This window comes from Rhinopithecus roxellana, chromosome 9 (genome assembly GCF_007565055.1).
Source record: "Rhinopithecus roxellana isolate Shanxi Qingling chromosome 9, ASM756505v1, whole genome shotgun sequence".
NCBI lineage: Eukaryota > Metazoa > Chordata > Mammalia > Primates > Cercopithecidae > Rhinopithecus > Rhinopithecus roxellana.
Genome location: NC_044557.1, coordinates 39,760,811 through 39,784,020, shown reverse-complemented (window position 1 = coordinate 39,784,020; position 23,210 = coordinate 39,760,811). Strand labels below are relative to the sequence as shown.

Here is a 23,210-nt window from a genome sequence, read left to right as displayed (position 1 = left end):
ATAGCAATGCTTGTGATTTTTGCACATTAATTTTGTATCCTGAGACTTTGCTGAAGTTGCTTATCAGCTTAAGGAAATTTTGGGCTGAGACAATGGTGTTTTCTAAATATACGATCATGTCATCTGCAAACGGGGACAATTTGACTTCCTCTTTTCCTAATTGAATACCCTTTATTTCTTTCTCCTGCCTGATTTCCCTGGCCAGAACCTCCAAAACTATGTTGAATAGGAGTGATGACAGAGGTATGCCTGTCTTGTGCCAGTTTTCCAAGGGAATGCTTCCAGTTTTTGCCCATTCAATATGACATTGGCTGTGGGTTTGTCATAAAAAGCTCTTGTTATTTTGAGATGCATTCCATCAATACTTAGTTTATTGAGAGTTTTTAGCATGAAGGGCCATTGAATTTTGTTGAAGGCCTTTTCTGCATCTTTTGAAATCATGTGGTTTTTGTCATTGGTTCTGTTTAGGTGATGGATTACGTTTATTGATTTGTGTATGTTGAACCAGCCTTGCATTCCAGTGATGAAGCCAGCTTGATTGTGGTGGATACGCTTTTTGATGTGCTGCTGTATTCGGTTTGCCAGTATTTTATTGAGGATTTTTGCATTGATGTTCATCAGGGATATTGTTCTAAAATTCTCCTTTTTTGTTATGTCTCTGCCAGGCTTTGGTATCAGGATGATGCTGGCCTCATAAAAGGAGTTGGAGAGGATTCCCTCTTTTTCTATTGATTGGAATAGCTTCAGAAGAAATGGTACCAGCTCCTCTTCGTACCTCTGGTAGAATTCGGATGTGAATCCATCTGGTCCTGGACTTTTTTTGGTTGGTAGGCTATTAATTATTGCCTCAATTTCAGAGCCTGTTATTGGTCTATTCAGAGATTCAACTTCTTCCTGGTTTAGTCTTGGGATGGTGTATGTGTCCTGGAATTGATCCATTTCTTCTAGATTTTCTAGTTTATTTGCATAGAGGTATTTATAGTATTCTCTGATGGTAGTTTGTATTTCTATGGGATCAGTGGTGATATCCCCTTTATCATTTTTTATTGTGTCTATTTGATTCTTCTCTCTTTTCTTCTTTATTAGTCTTGCTAGCAGTCTGTCAATTTCGTTGATCTTTTCAAAAAACCAGCTCGTGGATTCATTGATTTTTTTGAAGGGTTTTTTGTGTCTCTGTCTCCTTCAGTTCTGCTCTGATCTTAGTTATTTCTTGCCTTCTGCTAGCTTTTGAATTTGTTCGCTCTTGCTTCTCTAGTTCTTTTAATTGTGATGTTAGGGTGTCAATTTTAGATCTTTCCTGCTTTCTCTTGTGGGCATTTAGTGCTATAAATTTCCCTCTATACACTGCTTTAAATGTGTCCCAGAGATTCTGATATGTTGTGTCTTTTTTCTCATTGAGTTCAAACAACATCTTTATTTCTGCCTTCATTTCATTATTTATCAAGTAGTCATTTAGGAGCAAGTTGTTCAGTTTCCTTGTGGTTGTGCAGTTTTGAGTGAGTTTCTTAGTCCTGAGTTCTAAGTTTGATTGCACTGTAGTCTGAGAGGCAGTTTGTTATAATTTCTGTTCTTTTTTTACATTTGCTGAGGAGTGCTTTATTTCCAATTATGTGGTCAATTTTGGAATAAGTATGATGTGGTACTGAGAAGAATGTATATTCTGTTGATTTTGGGTGGAGACTTCTGTAGATGTCTATTAGGTCTGCTTGATGCAGAGCTGAGTTCAAGTCCTGGATATCCTTGTTAACCTTCTGTCTTGCTGATCTGTCTAATATTGACAGTGGGCTGTTAACGTCTCCCATTATTATTGTGTGGAAGTCTAAGTCTCTTTGTAGGTCTCTAAGGACTTGCTTTATAAATCTGGATGCTTCTGTATTGGGTGCATATATATTTAGGATAGTTAGCTCTTGTTGTTCAATTGATCCCTTTACCATTGTGTAATGGCCTTCTTGATGTCTTTTGATCTTTGTTAGTTTAAAGTCTGTTTTATCGAAGACTAGGATTGCAACCTCTGGTTTTTTTTTGCTTTCCATTTGCTTGGCAGATCTTCCTCCATCCCTTTATTTTGAACTTATGTGTGTCTCTGCGTGTGAGATAGGTCTCCTGAATACAGCACATTGATGGGTCTTGACTCTTTATCCAATTTCCCAGTCTGTGTGTTTTAATTGGGACATTTAGCCATTTACTTTTAAGGTTAATATTGTTATGTGTGAACTTGATCCTGTCATTATGATGTTAGCTGGTTATTTTGCCTGTTAGTTGATGCAGTTTCTTCCTAGCATCGACGGGATTTACAATTTGACATGTTTTTGCAGTGGTTGGTACCAGTCGTTCCTTTCCATATTTAGTGCTTCTTTCAGGAGCTCTTGTAAGGCAGGCCTGGTGGTGACAAAATCTCTCAGCATTTGTTTGTCTGTGAAGGATTTTATTTCTCCTTCACTTCTGAAGCTTAGTTTGGCTGGATATGAAATTGTGGGTTGAAAATTCTTTTGTTTAAGAATGTTGAATTATTAAAGAAAGAATGTTGAACTCTATAAGCCCCAGTGTCTTCTGGCTTGTAGAGTTTTTGCCAAGAGTTTCTGCCAAGAGATCTGCTGTTAGTCTGATGGGCTACTCTTTGTGGGTAACCCAACTTTTCTCTCTGGCTGTCCTTAACGTTTTTTCCTCATTTCAACCTTGGAGAACCTGACAATTATGTGTCTTGGGGTTGCTCTTCTCGAGGAGTATCTTTGTGGTGTTCTCTGTACTTCCTAAATTTGAATGTTGGCCTGCCTTGCTAGGTTGGGGAAGTTCTCGTGGATAATACCCTGAACAGTGTTTTCCAACTTGGTTCCATTCTTCCCGTCACTTTCAGGCTCATGAATCAGACGTAGATTTGGTCTTTCGCATAGTCCCATATTTCTTGGAGGCTTTGTTCGTTTCTTTTTACTCTTTTTTCTGTCTAACCTTGTCTTCTCACTTTATTTCATTAATTTGATCTTCAATCAGTGATATCCTCTTTTCCACTTGATTGAGTTGGCCATCAACACTTGTGCATGTGTCAAGTAGTTCTCATGCCATGGTTTTCAGCTCCAGCTCCATCAGGTCATTTAAGGTCTTTTCTACACTGTTTATTGTAGTTAGCCATTCGTCTAATCTTTTTTCAAGGTTTTTATCTTCCTTGTGATGGGTTTGAACATCCTCCTTTAGCTCGGAGAAGTTTGTTATTACTGACATTCTGAAGCCTACTTCTGTCAGCTTATCAAAGTCATTCTCCGTCCAGCTTTGTTTTGTTGCTGGCAAGGAGCTGCAATCCTTTGGAGGAGAAGAGGCACCCTGGTTTTTAGAATTTTCAGCTTTTCTGCTCTGATTTCTACCCCATCTTTGTGGTTTTATCTACCTTTGGTCTTTGATGTTGGTGACCTACACATGGGGTTTCGGTGTGAATGTCCTTTTTGTTGATGTTGAGGCTATTCCTTTCTGTTTGTTAGTTTTCCTTCTAACAGTCACGTCTCTCAGCTGCAGGTCTGTTGGAGTTTCCTGGAGGTGCCACTCCAGACCCTATTTGACTGGTTATCACCAGTAGAGGCTGCAAAACAGCAAAAATTGCAGAACAGAAAATATTGCTGCCTTATCTTTTCTCTGCAAGCTGTGTCCCAGAGGGGCACCTGCCTATGTGAGGCATCAGTCAGACCCTACTAGGAGGTGTCTCCCAGTTAGGCTACATGGAGGTCAGGGACCCACTTGAGGAGGCAGTCTGTTTGTTCTCTGAGCTCAAACACTGTGGTGGGAGAACCACTGCTCTCTTCAGAGCTGTCAGACAGGGACGTTTAAGCCTGCAGAAGTTTATGCTGCCTTTTGTTCAGCTATGCCCTGCCCCCAGAGGTGGAGTCTACAGGGGCAGAGGCCTTGCTGAGCTGCAGTGGGCTCCACCCAGTTCAAGCTTCCTGGCTGCTTTGTTTACCTGTTCAAGCCTCAGCAATGGTGGATGCCCCTCCCCCTGCCAGCCTGCTGCCTTACAGGTTGATCTCAGCCTGCTCCACTAGCAGTGAGCAAGGCTCTGTGGGCATGGGACCGACCCACTGAGCCAGACATGGGATATAATCACCTGGTGTGCCGTTTGCTAAGACTTCTGGAAAAGTGCAGTATTTGGGCGGGAGTGTCCCAATTTTCCAGGTACCGTCTTTGGTGAAGGTACAGCTTCTCTTGGCTAGGGAAGGGAAATCCCTAGACCCCTTGTGCTTCCCCTGTGAGGCAATGCCCCACACTGCTTTGGCTCACCTTCCATGGGCTGCACCCACTGTCCAACTAGTCCCAGTGAGATGAACCAGGTACCTTAGTTGGAAATGCAGAAATCACCCATCTTCTGCATTGATCACGCTGGGAGCTACAGACTAGAGCTGTTCCTACTTGGCCATCTTCCCCTCTGAGTGTTCTTGATGGAAACTAGCAGAAGCTTGGGTCAATGGAATACACTGGGAAGCCAATATACCATAATTTTCTTTCAAAGCTGTTTTTCCAGAAAAGACTCAGCATTGAAAGTTTCTAAAAGAAGAATTTCCCAAGAAATGACTTACTAACCTACTCGTCATCCAATTCTTAGCACATTTCAAATTTTTCATTAGATCATAGGACTATCGCTTTCTTTCTTTCTTAGCTTGTTAGCCTATTGGAGGTAACAGGGAAGAGTCATTAAAAGGGGAAGCCACTCTATTTGAGTAGCAGCTGGAACAAGCAAGCCATTTTCTTTATACCAGAAGGCAGTATTCTGGTTAGTAGCAACTCTTCCACTAACTGTGGTATTCTGGGGCCAGCTTGCTCTACTATCCTTAAATTATTTGCTTGCATAATAAATAAAATAAAAAACATCTATCCTGTGTCACTCTGTGGGCAGTGTTATTATTACCTCTGTTGGAGTAGTTTCCTGAAATCTAAATATTTTTCAGTGTTAAATATCTTGGTACAAATACTTCAGATGGTCTCTTTTTTTTAGACTGCACTAATTCCAGGCGTACTATACTGTTTACTGTAAGTATATTGTGAACTGTACAGTCCTTTCTTAGAAGGTCTTTTTCTAGCCCAGTAGCTATTGTGTTATGTTTTCCAGGATTACTTGGGATGTGATTGTTAAAAATTCAGATACCTCTACTTAAAAATAAAGGCCTATCAATGACAGATTTTATAAAGAAAATGTGGTACATTTATACCATGGAATACTATGTGGCCGTAAAACAGAATGAGATTATATCTTTTGCTGAATCATGGATGGAGCTGGAGGCCATTATCCTTAGCAAACAAATACAGGAACAGAAAACCAAATACCACCTGTTTTTACTTATAGTGGGAGCTAAATGATGAGACCCTATGAACAAACACAAAGGGGGGAACAACAGACATTGGGGCCTACTCGAGGATGGAGGGTGGGAGGAGGGAGATGAGCAGAAAAAATAACTATTGGGTACTATGCTTAGGACCTGGGTGACAAAATAATCTGTACAGTAAACTCCTGTGACATGAGTTTACCTGTGTAACAAACCTGCACATGTATCCCCAACCTAAAATAAAAGTAAAAAAAAATTCAGATTCCTGGACCCCATCCTCCTAAATCAGAATGTCTGGGTTACAGCCAAGGAATCTGCATTTCTAACATGTTCTCCATGTTTGAGAACCTCTGTCCTAGGGCATATAGCAGCTAATTCCAGAGCAAAAATTCTCATTCTGGGATTAGATTTTTTTTTAATACTTTGGTAGGGCAATTTTGTTTTATTTTTTTATTTTTTAAAGAGACAGGGTCTCATGTTGTTGCCTAGGCTGGAGTGCAGTGGTTCAATCATGGCTCACTGCAGCCTCGAACTTCTGGACTCAAGTGATTCTCCTGCCTCCACCTGCAAAGTAGCTGGGACCATGGGCATGCACCACCATGCTGGCTAATTCTGTAATTTTTTTTTTTTTTTGTAGAGACAGTGTCTCACTATGTTGCCCAGGCTGGTCTTGAACTCCTGGGTTCAAGCAGTCCTCCCACCTTGACCTCCCAAAGTGCTGGGATTACAGACATGAACCAAGGTGCCCGGGCTAGATCATTATTTCTCAACCCTGGTTACATATTAGAATCACCTGGGATGGTGAAAATATAATATGCCTGGGCTCTACTCCCAATTAGTTAAATCATAACTAATCTTGGCAGAGTAAGGATTTTTTTTTTTTTTTTAAGTTTGCAAATGTTTCTAATGTGTAGCCATGATTACAATTTCTGATCTAAACCTGGGACCCAAAGGGTTGCTCTTAAGGTGTTGATAAACTTGCTGAAATTGCATAATATAAAAAATTGGAGTGGCTGCCTCACTCATAATGTATTCCCTTCTTCGAGAAGAGTCTTTATTTACAGCATGAGAATCAGGTGGCCAGAGCCCATCAATTCGGCTTAAACATCCAACCCAATGAATCCATCAAATCTATCAGCATCTTTGCCCTGGAGTCTTGCTTTTATTTTTCCATTTTTTTCATTTCTATTTTTTCTTTATTAAACTCTTTCTCAAAATAAATATAGCTTTATTTTTTGTATTAAAATAATACATATTAATAGAAATGAATTCAGACAATACAAAAAATTATAAAGTAAAAATAAAATATACATTTAATTCCGTGATCCAGAGAGAAATCTTATCAATATTTAAAAATTTATATTCACTTTTTATTCAAAAACACACAACGTAAAATTTACCATCTTTACCATTTTTAAGTGTATAGTTTAGTACTGTTAAAGACATTCACATTGCTGTGAAACAGAGCTCCAGAATTTTTTAATCTTGCAAATCTGAAACTCCCATTTGGTATTTTTAAATACCAAATATTCTCATTTTGTTTGTGCATCATTTTCTGTGTTCTCTTTTGGCTTGGTGAGTATCTGATGACAGTTATTTTACGTTCTTTGTCAGACAGCTCATGGATCTATGTTTCTTTGGGGTTGGTTTCTGGAGTTTTATTTTATTCCTTGGATTGGGCCATATTCCATATTTCTCATTTTTCTTTTTGTATGCCTTGTGATCTTTGGTGGGGGATGGAGGAAAAGGGGTTAAGACTTGGGTATCTGAAAAAAAAATGACTTCTCCAAGTCTCTATGAACTGGCTTCATGTAAGAGAAGACCTTCACTGAGCAACCCTAATAGAGACTCTGTCTAGGACCTTTCAAACCTTTTCTGAGGATGTATCTTCTCTGCATTTGTGTGTACTTTTTGTCATCTACAATTCCCTAAGAAGCATATCTCTGCTTTTTCGCAGAAGCCTGTAGTATCTTTCTTTGCCTTGTGTCTGCTTGAGGAACTGCAGCTCTAACACCATGGTTATCCTGTCTGTTCTCAGCAGCTTCCAAAGTCGCCGGTCCCATCAGTGATCTGAGTCAGGCAAGACAGATAGCAGTTCTTCAGTATCCCTCAGATTAGCCAGAACTTTGGATGTTTGGTCCACCCTTTTGTTTCTGTCCTGAGGAAGAATCCTTGGTGTGGGAGGTTTTCTCTTGGTTGTGCTATGCTAGGCTGGATTGGGAAATGACAAGGATGGGTGTACAAAATATTTCTGTCCTCTTTTGCTAGAATTCCTTATCGGTTTTACGTTCGTCAGGGTGCTATAACATCCTTATCTGGTCTCCAAAGTTCTCATGAAGGTGTTCTTGTCTGTTTATTGTTGTTAACTTAGTGTTATTGTGGGAGAATGAGAGCCTGATGCTCCTTGCTCCTCCAATTGCTGACATTCTTATTAACATTTTGATGAGTGCTTTCCATATTTTTCTATGCATATATAAAAATATGATTGTGGCCGGGCGCGGTGGCTCAAGCCTGTAATCCCAGCACTTTGGGAGGCTGAGACGGGTGGATCACAAGGTCAGGAGACCGAGACCATCCTGGCTAACACGGTGAAACCCCGTCTCTACTAAAAAACACACACACACACACAAAAAAAAAACTAGCCGGGCGAGGTGGCGGGCGCCTGTAGTCCCAGCTACTCGGGAGGCTGAGGTAGGAGAATGGCGTAAACCTGGGAGGCGGAGATTGCAGTGAGCTGAGATCCGGCCACTGCACTCCAGCCTGGGGCGACAGAGCCAGACTCCGTCTCAAAAAAAAAAAAAAAAAAAAAAAAAAAATATGGTTGTATTATACATATTGTTTTTTAATCCTTAAAAAATGTAGAAACTTAAAAGAAAGATGGTGGACTAGAAGCAGCTCATGTGTGTTACGCTCATGGAGAGAAAACAAAAGGGCAAATGAACACTGACTCTGCAGGTGGATCATCTGAGAAACCACACTGGGATCCATCAAGGCAGAAAGGGGACACAGAGAGCAGAGAGGAGCAAAGCTGTGCACCAGCCTGTCTGGGTCAGCTTGGAGCCGGGAGAACCTCTCTAACATGGGAAAGGGCGAGTGACTGAGATCTTCCTGGGGGATTCACACTCTCTGTAGGGACCTGTGAAACACTAGGAATGAGAGAATCACCCTGCCCCCAACTCCCATGCTCCCACCGTGCTTCTAGACTGAGGCAGAGAGCAACCCAAATGTTTTGTGGGAGCAACTCACGAGTACAAGGGGACCTCTACAAGCCTTGGGCCCTGGAGCAGATCAGCGCCGGAGCCATAGGCCCAATAGTGGCCATAGTCATGATGCCTGGGAGCAGTATGATTGCTCAACACCCCCTCATTGGATAAGGCTTGGCACCAGATTCTGGCCCAGGAGTACCACAGCTGCCTCAACTCAGCCAGCAGCTGCAGCCTCCTGCTGTCCCAGGAAGCACCCACACAGAAGGGAACTCGCCCCTGTCACTGGTAGCCAGGCAGGCATCATATGTAGAGCTTCCAACCAAGTAGTCCTGCTTCTGTGTGAATGCAGCTGTACAGCCTCCTGTTTTACCAGGAAGCACCTGAATGGCAGGTCATTCAGTTACCCATGACTGCTACAGGTAACCAGGCAGGCAATACCTGCTAGAGCTCCTGGCCCAGCATTCCTACTTCTGTGTGAACTCAGCTGGCAGGAACAGCTTCTGCTGTCCCAGGAAGTACCCAGATTGCAGATTGGGCAACCCCATCCCCCTGCCGTCAGCAGCAAGGTTGGCAATGCCTGCTAGAGCTCCCAGCCCAGTGATCCTATTTCTGTGTGAACTCAGTCAGTGGGTATAGCCTCTTGTACCAGGAAGCACCTGGACTGCAGGGTGGTCAACCCCACCCACTCTAACCACTGGTAGCCAGGTGAGCAACACCTGTCAGATCTTCCAGGCCAGTGGTCCTACTTCTGCCTGAATTTGCTGAGGGGCACAGCCTTGTGTTGCCCTGGAAACACATGAAGGGCAGGGCAGGCAACTCCACCAAACCCTGCCTTTTATAGCCAGATGGGCCACACCCACTAGATGTCAACATTTCCAGCCCAATGGTCCTGCTGCTGCTTGAACTCTGCAGGCAGGTACAACCGTGTGTTCCCCCAGAAAACACTTGAACAGCCAATTAGGGCTGACCTGGCAAGGATATGGCCTGTCTGCCAACTGTGGCCCCTGTCTGAGGGAACTCTGTGAACCAGAACACCCAACAAAAGAAACTCAGGCATGGAGACAGTAACTGGAAGGGAGGCTCCTCCAAGATCCAGGAGTGGTCTAGCATTGAAGCCAGTTGACTGAACCTACACCTTAAACCATGATCAAGCCCCTGATGGCATCAAAGGAGATAAAATTTTTAAAAAGACCATCCAAAGGACAGCAACCTCAAAGGCTGAAGAAACATCAGCCCACATAGATGAGAAAGAACCAGTGTAAGAACTTTGGCAATTCTAAAAGACAGTGTCTTCTTACTTCTGTACTAGTTCTTAAGCGATCGTTCTTACCCAGGCGGAAATGCTGAAATACCAGAAATAAAACCAGAATATGGATAGGAACAAAGATCATTGACATCCAGGAGAAAGTTGAAAACCAATACAAGGAATCCAAGGAATACAATAAAGCAATATAGGAGATTAAATATAAAATGGCCATTTTAAGAAAGAATCAAACTAAACTAATAGAGCCGAGAAACTCACTTTAAGAATTTCGTAATACAATTGGAAGTATTAACAGCAGACTTGACCAAGCTGAGGAAAGAATCTTAGAGCTTGAAGACTAGTTCTCCAAAATAACTCAGTCAGACAAAAATAAAGAAAAAAACAATAAAGAAGAATGAAGAAAAACCTCTGAGAAATATAGGATTATGTAAAGAGACCCAATCCATGTCTCGTTGGTGTCCCTGAAAGAGAGGGAGAGAAAGCAAGCAACTTGGAAAACATGTTTGAGGGTATCATCCATGAAGATTTCTCCCAACCTTGCTAGAGAGGTCAACATTCAAATCCAGGGAATGCAGAGAATCCCTGGAAGATATTATACGAGATGACCATTCCCAAGACACACAGTCATCAGATGCTCCAAGATTGAAATGAAAGAAAAAATGTTAAAGGCAGCTAGACAGAAGGGGTAGATAATCTGCAAAGGGAACCCCATTGGGCTAACAGCAGACTTTTCAGCAGAAACGTTATAAGCCAAAAGAGATTGGGGTCCTATATTCAGCATTCTTAAAGAAAAGAAATTCCAACCAAGAATTTCACATCCAGCCAACTAAGCTTCATAAGTGAAGGAGAAATAAGATCCTTTTCAGACAAAACAAATGTGAAGGGAATTTGTTACCACCAGACCTGCCTTACAAGAGGTCCTTGAGGAAGTGTTAAATATGGAAAAGAAAGACTGTCACCAGCCACCACAAAAACACATTTAGGAACATAGACCACTGACACTATAGAGTAACTACGCAATCAGGTCTGCATAAAATCCAGCTAACAACATGATGACAGGATCAAATCTGCACATATCAATATTAAATTTGAATGTAATGGGCTAAATGCCCCAAATAAAATGCAACAGAGTGGCAAGTTGGTTACAGAAGCAATTCTATGCTGTCTGTAAGAGACCTGTCTCACATGCAATGATACCCATAAGCTAAATGTAGAGAGATGGAGAAAAATCCACCAAGAGAATGGAAAACAGAAAAAAGCAGGGGTTGCTATTCTAATTGGAGACTTTAAACCAACAATGATAAAAAAGACAAAGAAGGGCATTAAATAATGGTGAACGGTTCAATTCAACAAAAAGACCTAACTATTCTAAATATATATGCACCCAATACTGAAGCAACCAGATTCATAAAGCAAGTTCTCAGAGACCTACAATGAGACAGATAATGACACTGTAATTGCGGAAGGTTTTGACACGCTACTAACAGTATTAGACAGATAATTGAGACAGAAAATTAACAAAGATATTAGGGATCTGAACTTGACATTTCACCAAATGGGCTTAACAGACATGTACAGAACTCCACTCAAAAACAAAAGAATATACATTCTTCTTATCTGCACATGGCACATACTGTAAAATCAGCTACACAACTGGCCGTAAAACAATCCTTGGCAAATTCAAAAAGCAAAATCATACTAAACACACTTTCAGACCCCAGTGCAATAAAAATAGAAATCAACATTAAGAAAATTGCTCAAAACCAAATAGTTACATGGAAATTAAATAACCTGCTCCTGAATGACTTTTGGGTAAACAATGAAATTAAGGCAGAAATCAAGAAATCCTTTGAAAATAATGAGAGCAAAGATACCACATGCCAGAATCACTGAGACACAGCTGAAGCAATGTTAAGAGTGAAGTTAATCGTGCTAAATGCCCACATTAAAAAGTGAGAAAGATCTCAAATTAACAATCTAACAACACACCAAAGGAACTAAAGATCAAAAACAAACCAACCCCAAAGCTAGCAGAAGGCAAAAAATAACCAAAATCAGAGCTAAACTGAAGGAAATTGAGATGCATACAAAAGATCAATGAATTCAGGAGTTTGTTATTTGAATGGATAAATAAGATTGATAGATAACTAGCTAGATTAATAAAGAAAAAAGAGAAGATCTGAATAAACACATGTAGAAATGTCAAAGAGGACATTACCACTGACTCCACAGAAATACAAAAAACTCTCACAGATGATTATGAACACCTCTATGCTCACAAACTAGAAAACCTGGAAAAAAATATAAAAATTCCTGGAAACATACAACCTCTGAAGATTGAACCAGGAATACATTAAATCCCTGAACAGACCAATAATGAATTCTGACATTGAATTAGTAATAAAAATCCTGCCAGCCAGAAGAAGCCCAAGACCAGAGAGATTCATAGCCAAATTCTATCAGCTGTATAAAGACGAGTTGGTGGCCAGGTGCAGTGGTTCGTTCCTGGAGCACTTTGGGAGACTGAGGAGGGTGGATCACCTGAGGCCAGGAGTTTGAGAACAGACTGGCCAACATGGCAAAACCCCGTTTCTGCTGAAAATACAAAACTTAGCTGGGCATACTGGGTCGTGCCTGTAATCCCAGCTACTCGGGAGACTGAGGCAGGAGAATCACTTGAGCCCGGGAGGCAGGGGTTGCAGTGAGCCAAAAATGTGCCACTGCACTCCAGTCTGGGCAACAGAGAGAGACTCCAACTCAAAAAAAAATAAAAAAAATAAAAAAAGCTGATATTATTCTTACTGAAACTATTCCAAAAAATCAAGGAGAAAGGACTCCACCCTAGTTCATTCTATGAGGCCAGCATCATTCTGATATGAGAACATGGTAGAGACACAACAAAAAAGGAAAACTTCAGACCAATATCATTGATGAACATAGATGGAAAAATCCTCATTAAAGTACTAGCAAACTGAATTCAGCAGCATATAAAAAAATGAATCCATCATGATCAAGTAGGCTTATCCCTGGGATGAAAGGTTTGTTCAACATATGCAAATCAATAAATGTTATTCAACACATAATCAGAACTAAAAACAAAAACCACGTGATTGTCTCAATGGATGCAGAAAAGGCTTTTAAGAAAATTTTCAACATCCCATCATGTTAAAAACCCTCAACAAATTAGGCCTTGAAGGAACATACCTGAAAATAATAAAAGCCATCTATGACAAACCCACAGCTGACATCTTACTGAACTGGTAAGAGTTGGAACCATTCCCCTTGAGGACCAGAACAAGACAAGGATGCCTACTGTCATCACTCTTATTCAACATAGTACTGGAAGTCCTAGCCAGAGCAGTTGACCAAGAGAAATAAATTAAAAGCATTCAACTAGGAAGAGAGGAAGTCAAACGATCTCTCTTTACAGGCAATATGATTCTATACCCAGAAGACTCCATGGTCCCTCCCAAAAAGCTCCTAGATCTGGTAAACAACTTCAGCAAAGTTTCAGGGTACGAAACCAATGGACAAAAATTAGTAGCATTTCTATACACCAACAATATCCAAACTGAGAGCCAAATCAAGAACACAATCCCAGGCCAGGTGCAGTGGCTCATGCCTGTAATCCCAGCACTTTGGCAAGCCAAGGTGGGAGGATCCCTAGAACCCAAGAATTTGAGACCAGCCTAGGCTGAACGTAGCAAGAACTTGTTTCTACACATAAAAAAATTAGCCAGCCATGGTGACACATACCTGTGATTCCAGCTGTTTTGGAGGTTGAGGTGGGAAGATCACTTGGGACCAGGAGCTCCAGGCTGCAGTGAGCCATGATCACTACATGCCTCAGCCTGGGTGACAGAGCAAGACCCTGTCTCAATAAAACGAAAATGCAGTCTCATTCACAACAGTCACAAAATGGATAAAATACTCAGGAATACAGCTAATCAGGGAGGTGAAAGATCTGTATGATGAGAATTACAAAACAGTGCTCAAAAAAATAAGAGCTGACACAAACACATGGAAAAACATTTCATACTCATGGATAGGAAGAATCAATACTGTTAAAATGGCCATACTTCCCAAAGCAATTTACAGACTCAGTGCCATCCCTATCTGATTACCAATGACATTCCTTGCAGAATTAGAAAAAAAAACATGTAAAAATTCATATGGAACCAAAAAAGAGCTCAAATAGCCAAGGCAATCCTAAGCAAAAAGAACAAAGCTTCAGGCATCGTGTTACCTGATTTCAAACTGACTTCAAACTATACCACAAAGCTACAGTAACAAAAACAGCATGGTACTGGTACAAATGCAGACACATAGACCAATGGCACAGAATAAAGAGCCCAGAAGTAAAGTCACACTCTTATAACAATTTGATCTTCAACAAAGTCAACAAGAATGAGCAATGGGGAAAGGACTTCCTATTCAATAAATGGTCCTGGGATAACTGGCTAGGCTTATGTGGAAGATTGAAGCTAGACCCCTTCCTAACACCATATGCAAAAATCAACTGAAAATGGATTAAAGACTAAAATGCAAAGCCTGAAACTATAAAAACCCTGGAAGATAACCTAGGAAACACCATTCTGGACATAGACTCTGGAAGTGGTTTCATGATGAAGACTCTGAAAGCAATTGCAACAACAACAACAAAATTGACAGGGACCTAATTAAATGAAAGAGCTTTCGGACCACAAAAGAAACTAACAACAGAGTTAAAGATGAGTTACAGAATGGGAGAAAATATTTGCAAACTATGCATCTGACAAAAATCTAATATCCGGAAACTATAAGGAACTTAAACAAATCAACAAGAAAAGAACAAGCAACCCCATTAAAACGTGGGCAAAGGACATGGGCAGACACTTCTCAAAAGAAGACATACACATGGTCAACAAGCATATGAAAAAATGCTCAGTATCAATAATCATTAGAGGAATGCAAATCAAAACTACAATGAGATACAATGGCACACCAGTCAGAATGGCTGTTATTAAAAAGTCAAAAAGTAACAGATGCTGGCAGGGCTGTGGAGAAAAAGGAATGCTTATACACTGTTGATGGCAAAGTAGATTATTTCAGTCATTGTGGAAAGCAGTGTGGCAATTTCTCAAAGAATTTAAAACAGAATTATCATTTGAACCAGCAATCCCATTAATGGGTATATTCCCAAAGGAATATAAACCATTCTACCATGAAGACACATGAATACATATTTTGTTGTAGCACTATTCACAACAACAAAGGCATAGAATCAACCTAAATGCCCATCAATGGTAGACTGAATAAAGAAAATGTGGTATACATATGCCATGGAATACTACACAGCCGTAAAAAAGAATGCGATCATGAGATCATGTCCTTTGCAGCAACATGGAGGGAGCTGGAGGCCATAATCCTGAGTGAAACTAACACAGGAACAGAAAAATAAACACCGTATGTTCTCACGTATAAGTGGGAGCTAAACCTTGAGTACATATGGACACAAAGAAGGGTAAAAGGCACTGGGACCCTCTTGAGGCTGGAGGGTGGGAGGAAGGAAAGGATAAAAAAACTATCCAGCAGGCACTATACTTATTACCTGGGTGACAAAATAATCTGTGCACTAAACCCCTGTGACATGCAATTTACCTATATAACAAACCTGCACATGTACTCCTAATGCCCCCCAAATTTTTTTTTTTTTTTTTTTTTTTTTTTTTTTTTTTTTTTTTTTTTTTTGAGACGGAGTCTTGCTCTGTCGCCCGGGCTGGAGTGCAGTGGCCGGATCTCAGCTCACTGCAAGCTCCGCCTCCCGGGTTTATGCCATTCTCCTGCCTCAGCCTCCGGAGTAGCTGGGACTACAGGCGCCCGCCACCTCGCCCGGCTATTTTTTTGTATTTTTTTTAGTAGAGACGGGGTTTCACCGTGTTAGCCAGGATGGTCTCGATCTCCTGACCTCGTGATCCGCCCGTCTCGGCCTCCCAAAGTGCTGGGATTACAGGCTTGAGCCACCGCGCCCGGCATGCCCCCCAAATTTAAAAATAACGTAGGCATTTTCTTTACAGTAAATATTGATCTTCATTATTATTTTACATTTGCATAGCAACATTCCATTATATGGCTGTACTATAATTTAATGAATTAACTATTTAGAATTTAGAAAACATGCCTTCTAGTTTTTCGCTGTTTTCAGTAACACTATGATGAATATCATTCTACCACAAAAAGGGAGAAAATTCTGATGTGCTACAACATGGATGAACCTTGAGGACATTATGCTAAGTGAAATCATCCAGTCACACAAAGATAAACACTGTACAAGTCTACTTATATGAGGTACCTAGACTAGTCAAATTCATAGAGACAGAACATGGAGTGGTGATTACCAAGAGTTGTGGGGCGGTAGGAATGGGAGGTAATTGTTTAATGGGTACAGAGTTAACAGTGATGGGTGCAACAACTATATGAATGTACTTTGTGCCACTGGACTGTACACTTAAAAATGGTTAAAATAACAAATTTTATGCCATGTATATTTTACCCCAATTTAAAACATTACTAGGGTCATTTCCAAAGGACCTAAGAGACACTTAGAAAGGGCAATTTGGCAATCAAAAAGAATGATTATTGCAGTAAGTTAATATATGTATATGTCATCTTAAAGTTGATAAGTTTATGATGCTAAAAAATTCTCACTTATTAATCATTTTTGGATACTGCTAGGAAACCAATTAGCTCATTATTCTGCCAACTGGTAAATAAAGGTAAAATAACCTTTTTTTTTTTTTTTTTTAATATGTGTAGGGACAAATAACCATTTGCAGCTAGTTTGAAGGATCTGTCTTTTTGGCCTTCATGTTTTGGTATTTATTTTCACTGAAACCTGGCTATTTCCTTGTATGTGGGCCTTTTGCCAGCCCAACAGATGAGGTTAGACATGGCCGTTCAAAAGAAAAATGATCAAACATCAAACATGTTTTTTGTGGGGCATGAATCTCAGCCAGGAATGCAAAAATGACCTTTTTTCTTGATCTGTAGCTCTAGTTGTTGAGACAATGTTATATTATTACTTTTGTCAGAATAGGATTAAATCTGATTTCCTGAAAATGGAACTTAGAACACTAAAGTTAGAGATTGTTTAAGTTGGAATTTGAGTAGTATACAATATGATATTATGAACATATGCATTAAATATCAATTTTCTTCTAGGTTTTGTTCACATTTGCTGTAGAACTTTATTTCAAATTGTTGACTAGATCTCTCCCCATGAACAAAAGCACCTAAAATTGTAGAGAACACCAGCAACTAGTTGTATTTTATTTAATGTCCATTTTATTGATATTATACATTTTTAAAACGATTAACATTCCTTCAAACATTAAGCATAAAGAATTAATATTCCTCTACATAGTTATATGCCCTTGAAATGAATAAGTCAAAACTTATACGTTTAACAAATGAATTACCCAAATGCTTAAGCATTGATTGCAAACTTAATCAAACCCTTCTAAACATCAAATAAAATTACAAATCTAACCTATCTAATACTTCACACACATTAAAAAGAAAAAAAAAAGAAAAAAAAAAGAAATGCACAGCACTGTAGCAATAATTACAAAACTGATTATATTTACTAATACCAGTTACAAATGTGCTAATGCCATGGATGGATAAATTGATTGATTGATTGATTTTATCTTCCTGTGGTTGTATTCCTTAGGACTGCAGAGAGTTTTACAAGACCTGATAGACAAAACAACAACAACAAAGAAAACACCTGCTCAGACTAGTTGAGGTTGCAGGATACAGTTTTCAAGAAATTGATTCTTGGTTAGTATCCAGCATTCATTGTGCAGGCCAAGACTTTTAAACATGAGTGAAGCTCAGTGCTTTTTTTGTAAGTCAGTTTCCGTTTTTATATTAACGAGACTTTTAAGTCCATGTCTTTCACAAGACTTTTAGTTCCTGAAGCTTTATGTGTTTCCAAGAAATGAAGTATTCTTTAACTTTCACATGTTCTGCATTTCCAAGCTTGTGTTGCCATTACGACTTGATTTCTCAGTACAATTGCAAATTTATGGGTGTCTTGCACTATATCTAATAAGGTCTTCCAGAGTTTTTACATCTAGAAGTGAATGAGGAATTAGTCTCATCTTTGGGACATTGACTAATCGATCACATTGGAACAATTACTTATGGCTACCAATATTGATGAATTGCTAGATGCTGTTTTTATCTGGGTATTTCATAGTTCACTGAGGTTCTGTTTTCTTTTAAAAATATCTTTTTTCTCTGTTTTTCAGGTGGATGATTTCTATGTTATCTTCTCATTTATTCTGACATCTCCAATCTGTTCTTAAACTCATCCCATGAATTTTGAATTTTAGGTATTATACTTTTGGTCCTAGATTTGTTATTCCCTTCTTTTTCTTTTATGTTTTCTATTTTGCTGCCAAGATACTCTCTCTTTGCATCACTTATGGGTATATTTTCTTTTGTGTCATATAATATAGTCATAGCAACTGCTTTAAAATCTTTGCTAATTCTAACCTTTGGCTCATCTCAGAGTTAGTATCTGCTGATTGTCTCTTCTTTTAAGTGTAGGTCATATTTTCCTCTTTCTTTGTGTGTCAGAGAATTTTGGAATGTGTCCTGGATATTGTAAATGATCTATTATGTAGATTCTGGGTTCTGTTATGCTATCACAAAAAGCATTGTTGTTTTGTTCGTACAAGCAGTTAACTTAACAAACTCAAACTGCAAACTGTATCTTCCCTGTTCTGCTCCAACCTGGAGCTGGGCTGTGCAAGTGTGAGTCAGAAGTTGTCAAGGGATTTGGCAGAATTTGCCTCCCTGGCTCTCTCCTTTTTGATATTTCCCTTCTCGTTTTCCAACCGCCGGTTCTTCCCAATCTCAGCTATCTTTTTCTTCAATCTAGTAATACTTAAAATTATTTTTTAACTCCCTGGTTTAGCCACCCCACATGGTATAGATTGAGACCTCTCCTCAAGGCTAAGAATCATAAAAACGGGAATAGTATCCAGTGCCTTCCCATCTTCCATGTGTCCATCCCCTTCTACTATGTTCCTGCCTTTGTTTGTTCTTTACTACCTTCAGTAGTTGCTTTTATATTTCATCTAGAGTTTATAGTTGTTATTTGTAGTAAGTTTTAGGTTTTCTTTTTATAAAAAAAAAAAAAAAGTGGTTCCCTGTCCTCTCTATATCCATAAAGTTCATGCTAGAATCAAATGATATGCTACATTTAAAGTTATTTAAGGGAAGCAATTATAATAATTTGCTTCACTTGATCTCACCAGATATTTTGTGCATTATGAGGGGAGATGGGAGCACAACGGCTTTGTCTAAAATTCTCACTCCTATCCTGTGCATGCTGCAGTTAGAACACGAGCATGTGGCAGAACCATCAGGGCAGGACAGTTCTGGCAGCCAGCCGCTTAGAAAGGGCCTCACCAGATGGCAGTCCCATGGTAGAGTCTACCTCAACTTTATAGCAAATTAAGTTTTGTTTTACTAGTATTTCAGAACTGACCAGCTTACCAAACTCACAAGAGTCCAGTGTGCACCAGAAAGCTACTTTATTGATCTGCAGCAGAGATGTGAATATTTGTGTGTGACATACAAGGTGCTCTGACGGTATCAGTGTTTCTGTAAGCCAGATTACTAATCTGAAAGTTCTTTTTTTTTTTTTTGAGACGGAGTCTCGCTCTGTCACCCAGACTGGAGTGCAGTGGCCAGATCTCGGCTCACTGCAAGCTCTGCCTCCCGGGTTCACGCCATTCTCCTGCCTCAGCCTCCCAAGTAGCTGGGACTACAGGCGCTGCCACCTCGCCCGGCTAGTTTTTTGTATTTTTAGTAGAGACGGGGTTTCACCGTGTTAGCCAGGATGGTCTCGATCTCCTGACCTCGTGATCCGCCCGTCTCGGCCTCCCAAAGTGCTGGGATTACAGGCTTGAGCCACCGCGCCCGACCTTGAAAGTTCTTTCCTGGTATGGAAATGGGCCACAGAGAGATAAATAATAATTATAATAACAATAACAATACCTGCCACTTGCCTAGTGCTTTAAATTCCTTTTTATTAATCTTCACAGCAGCCTTGGAAACAAGATATTAGCATTCCTATATTATAGTTGAAGAAGCTGAATATCTTTTTTAAGGTCATAAATCCAGAAAACATTGGAGACACTTTTCCTGCAACTGCTCTGAACCAGAAGACTTCTTCATCATCATACTGAAGGGTTTACATTTTAGATAGAAAAATCAATCGTGGTCTTCACTGAAAGCACCAGGCTGTGCACAATTGATTGTCTTTGGCAGTTTGGGCTGCTATCACAAAGTACATAGCCTGGGGGCGGGGGGGATTATAGACAACAGGAATTTATCTGTCATGGTTCTGGAGGCTGGAAGTCTGAGATCAGGGTGTCCGCAGGGTCAGGTTCTGCCGAGGGCCCTCTTCCAGGTTGCAAACTGCTGACTTATTGTATCTTCACATGGTGGAAAGAGAGCCAGGAAGCTCTCCTGTCCCTTATAAGCAAATCCCATACATGAAGGCTTCATCCTCATGATCAAGTTACTTACAAAGGGCCCAGTTACAAATACCACCACAATGGGATTAGGTTTTCACAAATGAATTTTGAGGAACACAAACTTTCTGTCTATACCATTGATTTTCGCATTTCTAAGGTCTTTGCTGTCTTTTGCCTTTTTCAGCTGTCCAGCCTCAGGGTGTCTTCATAACTGTAGTTTCCTTGTGCAGTGACAGTATGTCAATACAGCCTCAGTGCTTATGGGCTGACCTGCAGGTCTGCTACAGGAATGTATTAGGTGAGTGCAAAAGTAATTGCAGTTTTTGCATTGTTGGAATTTGTTGTTTGATACTGGAATACATTCTTAAATAAATGTGGTTATGTTATACATCATTTTAATGGGCATTTCTCTCTATGTTTTTTGCTAATGACTTATTACTTGCTCTTTATTTTAGACTTTGGAAATGATGTTAGACAAAAAGCAAATTCAAGCAATTTTCTTGTTCAAGTTCGAAATGGATCATAAAGCAGCAGAGACAACTTGCAACATCAACAATGCATTGGCCCAGGAACTGCTAACGAATGTACAGTGCAGTGGTGGTTCAAGAAGTTTTTCAAAGGAGACCAGAGCCTTGAAGATGAGGAGCTTCGTGAAGGGCCATAAGAAGTTGACAATGACCAATTGAAAGAAACCATTGAACCTGATTCTCTTACAACTACAGGAGAAGTTGCCAAAGAACTCAACATTGACCATTCTACAGTTGTTTGTCATTTAAAGCAAATTGGAGAGGTGAAAAAGCATGATAAGTGGGTGCCTCATGAGCTGAGTGAAAATAAAAGAGAATTATCGTTTTGAAGTGTTGCCTTCTCTTACTGTATGCAACAATGAACCATTTCTTGATCGGATAGTGATGTGCACAAAAAGTGGATTTTATATGACCAGTGATGAACAACTCAGTGGCTGGACTGAGAAGAAGCTCTAAAGCACTTCCCAAAGCCAAACTTGCACCAAAAAAAGGACACTGTCACTATTTGGTGGTCTGCTGCTGGTCTGGTCCACTACAGCTTTCTGAATTCTAGCAAAGCCCTTACATCTGAGAAGTATGCTCAGCAAATCAATGAGATGCACTGAAAACTGCAATACCTGCAGCCGGCGTTGGTCAACAGAAAGGGCCCAATTCTTCTCCACGACAACGCCCGACTGCGTAACACAACCAACACTTCAAAAGTTGAATGAATTGGGCTACGACATTTTGCCTCATCCACCATATTCACCTGACCTCTCACCAACTGCCTACCACTTCCTCAAGCATCTTGACAACGTTTCGCAGGGGTCCACAACCAGCAGGATGCAGAAAATGCTTTCCAAGGATTTGTCAAATCCTGAAGCATGAACTTTTAAGCTACGGGAATAAACAAACTTATTTCTTGTTGGGAAAAATGTGTTGATTGTTATGGCTTCTATTTTGATTAATAAAGATGTGCTTGAGCCTAGTTATAATGATTTAAAATTCATGATCCAAAACCACAATTACTTTTGCACCAGCCTAATATTTCAGAGGAAGTGGGACAGGTTTATATTCTGCCATATGGGGAATCCTGGATTGCCCCACCCTGAACTTGTGAGTTATTCTAGTGATACTGTCATGCCTCTAGAAATTAGCTCAGGGTAGCTGACTGCCTGGCCAGCTGCTTAAAGTGGCTCTGATTTTAAAATATCATGAGGGGATATATTTTTCTTGTTTGAACTCTCAATGCCCAGCTGTTTTAATATAGCTTTTATTCTTATTTAGGTATGGCAAGACCAGCGGCTCAAAAGAGGACTGCCATTGAAAAGATAATTTGTTACTCACAGTTCCCAAGAAGAAGAGGCACACCATGCCATGGGGCCAAAGGGAGGATGGGGAAGCGCCAGGGTTGGTCAGGAGGCAGAGGGAGTGAAAAAATGTGCAAGAGCCTTTATTATGGTTTCCATGAGCCGGAACACGTGAGGCAGGGTAAGCAGGCTTAGGATTGGCTGGTTTAAATAATTTCAGTGGGCTCTGGGGCATAGGGGCTGTTCCTGGTTGTCTGATACCTGGCCTTAGGATAATTAGAGAAGGGAAATAGTGGCCCAGAGTGTGAGAGGGCAATGAAGGAGGTGGTGGGAGTAGAGTCTGGGTAGGTTGCTTTGTATTTGAAAGATGAGCTCCCAGGTGAGTTGTTTCCCCACTCTAGGAATTGGTTACCCTGGAAAGGGCAGTACCTTTTGGGTCAGCAAGGCCCCAGAAGCCAAAGCATCAGAACCCAGAAAACAAAGGACATGGTTGATACACTAGCACAAAGTCATGCTGACCGACTGGTGACGTTCTGAGCTTCGACACTGAGAAGATGGGCTGAACAGTGAGCTGCAGTGCTGAGCAGGAAAGACAAGGTCTCTGCGTTCGTGGAGTGGGGCCAATGGAGTACATGAACTTCTTGGGTTTCTGTCACTGCAGATTGAATCTCTGCTATTTTCACAAGAATATATTTTTTGGAGGTGTGTGTGAAAGGGAGGCAGCAGAGGGATCAGTTCCCTATGGGTCCTGCAGCTCATGTGCCATTATAAAGAGTCCTCTGTGCCCTCGGCCCCCATCACAGGGTGGGCAATGAGGTCCTTCGTCCCCTGTGAGATGAGAGGACCCCCTGTATGCGGGGCACTTTGTGAAGTGCTTTCACACGCCTGACTTCCTGGGTCCCTCATGACACACTCTGAGGTGGGTATCATGTGTGTTCTGGCTTCTCAAATATAGAAAATATAGACTCCATAAGATGAATAGCTCACCTGAGGTTACCCAACTACTGGGCCAGGTGGAATTTGAACCTTGCCTTTCTTAGAGCTTGTCAAAGCTACATGCAGTGTTGTTTTCTGGTGTGAAGTCCATCT

General features: G+C 40.5%; 1 long non-coding RNA gene across 2 annotated transcripts; it reads left to right on the top strand.

The window, feature by feature from the left end:
• The first annotated feature begins 764 nt into the window (after positions 1-764).
• LOC104675857 lies at positions 765-22,051 on the top strand. 2 transcript variants are annotated; one of them, XR_004059276.1, is made up of 3 exons: positions 765-823; positions 20,490-20,603; positions 20,761-22,051. It is a non-coding gene; the product is annotated as an uncharacterized LOC104675857 (long non-coding RNA). The 2 variants fall into 2 exon arrangements; XR_004059277.1 differs by having other exon boundaries at positions 805-827.
• Positions 22,052-23,210: the final 1,159 nt, after the last annotated feature.